We start from the raw sequence: 6000 nt of genomic DNA, 5'->3' as shown, positions 1-6000 counted from the left end.
GTAAGTCACCGTTGTCAATCTGTGAATTCTGCTTTCTATTGAAGGTACTCCTAACATTCATATCATTATATCTTTAATTTTGGTGCTGCATAATCATATAAGATGTTTGATTATTCTTGCATTTATGAGAAGTAGATAAATTCTATACGAATTTTTTTTTAACAAAAAATAGAAAACTCACTGTCATTGCATGCTACAATAGGTAATAGACTAGCATTTATTCCAGTATTTTTTTCCCTGCAAAGCGATATCATATATCTGAGTGTTTATTGCTTTAATGTGTTGTCACTGCATGCTAAAAGTAGAAAAAGATTCTTCACTCTGAGAAAGTTATTAATGGAATATTTGTTAGATCACAATAAATCCTTCTGGTAGATTCTTTTGACAAAAGTATTAGTATTTCAGTATTTATGTTTGATTGCCTTCTATGCATTTATGATTAACTGTGACTTGCACAGAGTAATGGCTATTTGAAAAACTTTTCTATGTAATACATGCCTTTTTGTAACACAATAACACAATGCATGACTCTCTTAAGCATAGACAACCTTTACATCTGATTTTGCTTGAAACTTCTGTGAACATGTTGTTGCAAAAAATACTTTGTTTGTTGGTACAACCTTCAAAAGTGAAGCTTTATAATTTGAGCATGAACTTATCCTTAGGCTAATTGAAGTATGAAATGCAATCAGCATACAGATGTAAATGCATTCTCACATTTATATAACCTGTTTAATTGAAATACTTGTATATGTTCTGTTCCTTTGAAATTAATATATCACAAGTGTACATGACATCTACATCACTTACATATTCACTTGTAAAGTAATTATGTTTTATAATCTGGAATTGCAAGCAAATTGATGATATCTTGCATATGGATATGCAACTTACATACTCCTGTTGTTTGAGCTTATTTATGTGCAGTAACTGCATTGATTTCTTTTTTGTTAATCTTACATGTTATTTTAGACTTGAATTGATCTACAAAATGAAACTCGAATCAGTTTATTTGGATGAACTCAATACGCAAAGCAAAGACTACAAGGTCAAAGTTACAATTGCTGAAAAAGGCCGTCCTCGAGAATCACCAAAGAAACCAGGGCTGGTGTACCAAACTCTGATCATGGAAGATGAAAGGGTTAGTACACAATTTCTATATATTCTATTAGTTTACTATATATGTTAATATGCATCTGAGATCTAGCTTTTTGTTTGGTTTTGCTTTGATTGCTAAGTTTTTTAAAGCTTTTTTTTTGTTAAATTGTTTTTTTCTGTTTTTATGTATTTTTTTGAATTAGATCCATGATTTTGAGGTGTTGTTTTTGATTTTATGATTTTTAACAGTTCAAATGGTGGCTTTTAGATCAGTACTGAATCTGTTATGACCTAAGAAACGGATTGAATAGGATAGTTTGTTTAGTAGACTAGCAGCAAAGTGTTAGCATAGCTATCTCTTCAATAAATTATTTCCAACTTACTTTATATGTTTCATGTATAATAGAAAATCACATAAGTTTAAAACACATCAATGCATATATTTGCTTGAGCATCTTACAAATAAAAGAATATGTGAAAAGTACAGTATTGGTATATATGTACATATGCACTTGTTATTTAATATTTTTGATTGTGATACAGTTGATTTAGAGAAATTATGTATCATCCTGCTGTTTTATTTACTGGCTAGATTCAATTGCTTAATGAGGTTTCATTTAATTTTTATGATTATTTTAGCTTCCTTTGGGTTAGGTTTTGTAGATTTTTGTTGCAGTTCTAGGAGTACGCCTGAAAAAAATCAGGGAATAATATAATAGTACAGTAATAGCAAAATATGTCTTATTTCCATGCTTCCCTGCAATGAAATGTAGGATAAGAGTATGTGCTTTGCTGTTTGGTATGTTTTTTATAATTGCTGTTTGATATGTGCTATAGATTCATACATCATTTTGCCATTATGAAATGGGGTACTTATAATGTATATATCACACAGAAAAACAAAATGCGGTGTTCTCTTTTTGGAGAACAAATACAAGCCTATGAAGATATTCTAAAGCCAACCGGAAAATATGAAATTTCCAGAGCTACTATAGGTGTTATCGATGATCAGTACAAGTTCAATGATGAGGAACTTCCATATCAAATGACTATTGGATCTCAGACAGTTGTGCAGCGTTTGAACTCTGAGGCTGGTCCTATTGTTCCTAACTATCAACCGTTGTCAACTATACCAAGAACAGCTGAACCAGAGAACAGATTTGGTATACACTTTAGTATGCTCATGCTCATTGCAGTTTTTTATATATCTTAGGAATTTACCTGTTTTTTGATTAATATTTTAAACATTTCCTTTTATTCCAGATGTTGTAGTCGTGGTCCTTTTCGTTGAGGAGCAGCCACGTATGATTGCTAATGCACGTGGACGTGAGAGCCCAGTTCGTGAAATTGTTGTCACGGACACAAGGTATATAACAAACGAAACATTCACTATTTTAATGACTCGGGAATTAACCTTTTAGAACTCTTGATTACTAACTGCAATTGTAACATATATTCGCACATGTACATGATAGCCATGATCAATCAGTCACCATCTCAGCATGGAATGATCTTGCTGTCAAAGATTGTAATGCACTGACCAACTGGGCTGATAGATTTACTGTAGTCGGATTCACTGCTCTTAGGGCTCAGAATACTCCAAGAGGTGAGATATTTCATTATTCATACTTCTATTATACAATAACAAAATTATAGCATACTATTATGATTCAACACTTAAGCTATTGCAGGTTTCATTCTAGGAACTACAATGTCAACTCGAATTATTCATGATCCTCAAGGAGATAGAGCAAACGTGCTCCGTGAATGGTATATGAATTACATTTCCAAATGTTTGCCTATTTGATACTATGTACGCTATGACTAATAAGTTCTCTCACTTTGTTGCAGGGCAAGAGTATACCCACAGGTTCTGCTTGATAGACAAGCTAGGGTGCTTACTGTCAGATTCCCTACTGAAGAGAAGAGAATGTACACAATTGCAGAACTTAGGAGCAAAAAGGTTATACCATGACTAAAAAACATTGGAAATGCTATGTAGCTATTAATATTACTAATCCTTTAATCTATACCTAACATATACATTATAATGTAAATGCAGCCATCTAATACTATGCAAGAAGAGGTTGCATGGATAGAAGTCACTATCCCAAACGCTGAATTGAATAAAATTCATGCTTATGCTGGCTGTCTTGAATGCTCCAAACGCACAAGCCTTCCTGTAGGAACTCGTTATCGCTGCTCGGTCTGCAAGAAAGGAGATACTGTTTCCGCTCATAAGTAATTTACACATATCCTCTTTCAATGGCTATGATTCATAGTTTATAATTATTCTAATTACATTGCATTCGCATTGAACAGAGTGACCTTCAAGTTTGAAGCAATGGACAGTACTGGAGCTATGTCATTTACCACTTTTAATGACGACACAGAAAGACTCTTCAGGAAATCAGCATCCGAGATTTGCAGCATAAAGAACACTGTAAACAATCTACAGCTCAGTTTACCTTCTTATGTTGAAAATTGCATGCTATAGAATTACCTTTATCATGGATTGTGACACTTTTACATTCATTCATTGATAAACCATACGCATATTCTTGCATATACGAAATTAGTCTACGTTTTAGGTAAGACGAATCTGCATAGAATGATAGTATCGTTGCACTTCAAGTTATTAATATACAGATTGATTAGTAGCAAATTTCTATATGCATTGCTGACCAGTAATCATTATCTGTTTCAGGAGAACTTAGAAGCTTTTGCAGCTATACAACATGTCCTGGCTACCAAACCAGTTTTCATTAAGGTTGGACCCACAAAGGAACTGTCGATGAACAATGTGCTCATATGGACTCTTAAATGTGTTGAAGTAGTGGATGAAGCACCACAACCAACTTCTGAATCAACATTGGCTGCAATGGATACAGACCAAGATGAATCTGCTGTAACAGAGCAGCAGACAAAGCTGCAGAAAGAACTAATGATGGAGGAGATTGCACATGGTAAAAAACCTCTGATGATTGACCTGAAGTCAGTTACTCCTGCATATCAAGATGCAGCAGCTAAGAAGCATACTCAATTGGCTGAACTTGCTCAGATGCAAGAAATGAAACTAGCCTCCCAAGAATTTGATGTAGACATGTATCTGTTGTCTGATTCAAATCTAGAGCCTATTGAGCTTCCGCAGATTAACACTCCTCCAAAGGAAGTACTTCCGAATTGGACTCAGCTTTCACGCAAACGCAGCCCACCAAAAAGCAAGGAATCTCCTGCCTTGGCTACAAAGACAAGCGATGATGATGCTGAAGTTCAGCCTAGGAAGAAGGTGAAGACTGCACTCTTTCAAGAAGTCAATATGGATCAGGCTACAGATGAATTTGCTTCTCCTACCAGTCAAGTTGACAAGCCATGATGCTGATCAAGGCAAACAATATATGATCTCAAACTTTTGCTACTAATATTAGTTAAAAAGGAAAAAACAGTCAATATGCTACTGTGAGAATAAGCTATGTACTGCCTATATATAGAATGGCATAAATCTTTTGGGGGTTTAGTAGGAACAAATGTCCACTCAATTGTTCCCAATAAACACCAGCTATGTAAGTACTAATGTTGCTAAGTATCTAAGAATATTATTCTAGGGTTAAGTAAACAATGTTAGCATTTTGGGATGAAAGACAAAAAAAAGCACTAGCAAGTATGCATTGTACAAAGTAATATGAACTTGTGCTGCCTTATAATGCAGCACTGTTTTATGTACTGATATCCTTAAAACAGGATACTTATATATAATATTAGTAGATTTTAGTACTTCTCTGATTTTAAGTTCAAAGTTACCAGATTAAAGTAAGCATGCTCATATTAATAGCTTCATTTATGTTGCAAGATCAACAAATTTCAATTCACAAATATATTAAATTCAATATAATATTTTGATCATGCATGGATATGCATCTACCCTGTCCAAATTATCTAACTAATATTACTGTATTAATATTCACTATCACAGTAGTAGTATTAGAATCAGTAATAAAGCTTCAGTTTATTCGTTCTTATTCGAAATAAATAACAGCCTCAGCACTGCCATCTTAACAGGTCTAATCACCTATCTAACATAACAAATATCAAAAAATATTGAATGCCTCTATAACAGCTTTATATACTATAATTTACTCAAACTTTTCACACATAATAATCTTTACCAACCATGTAAAATTCATTTATCACACATACATTTTCAATGGTGAATATGTTAAACAATATTAACGAACTTCAGACAAGTAAATCAGTCATGCTAGCATTCTAAGCTAAAATATCCTATACAAAATCTGACAATCAACACGAGAGATTGATCTACACCAATTTCAAAACACAGTACAGCGCTTACATATGCCATGGAGCAATTACAAAAACCTGATATAGAGTCAAACTGTTAACAATCTATATCTAAAATGCTTTTAAGCTTCCTAATAACATTTATCCTGAATAAATAATCAGCAAAATGACAAACTAAATCCTTAGCACCTGCATCATTGACAGGGCATTATATAATGGAGCATATCATAGTGTTCTTCTACTTCCTATCACTGACTGATGCTACACTTTGTTCCGACTCTGCTTCTACAGCCTCTTCACGACGGTGTTGCCCAACCTTCCTAGCAGTATCCACAGCATTCTGCAGCTCTTCCATCCTTCTACCTGTCTGCAGGATATCATCATCTATCTGCAGCATAGACTTCTGTAATTCAGTCATTTCTTCCTCCAATTCATTCTTCCGAGTCTGTAAATTCTTTAACCGTCGGCGTAACAAAGGTATCTGAATCCAATCAGCATATCCAGAAAAAGGGACATCCTTAGGAGCTATAGATGAAGACGACGCCTTATTGCTCTTACTTGCCATTGCTAACTTGGACTGCCCCTAAGATGATATACTCTGAC

Source organism: Chenopodium album, chromosome 24, assembly GCF_948465745.1.
Source record: "Chenopodium album chromosome 24, dcCheAlbu1.1, whole genome shotgun sequence".
NCBI classification, from domain to species: domain Eukaryota; kingdom Viridiplantae; phylum Streptophyta; class Magnoliopsida; order Caryophyllales; family Amaranthaceae; genus Chenopodium; species Chenopodium album.
Note: the sequence above shows the minus strand (reverse complement) of the source record.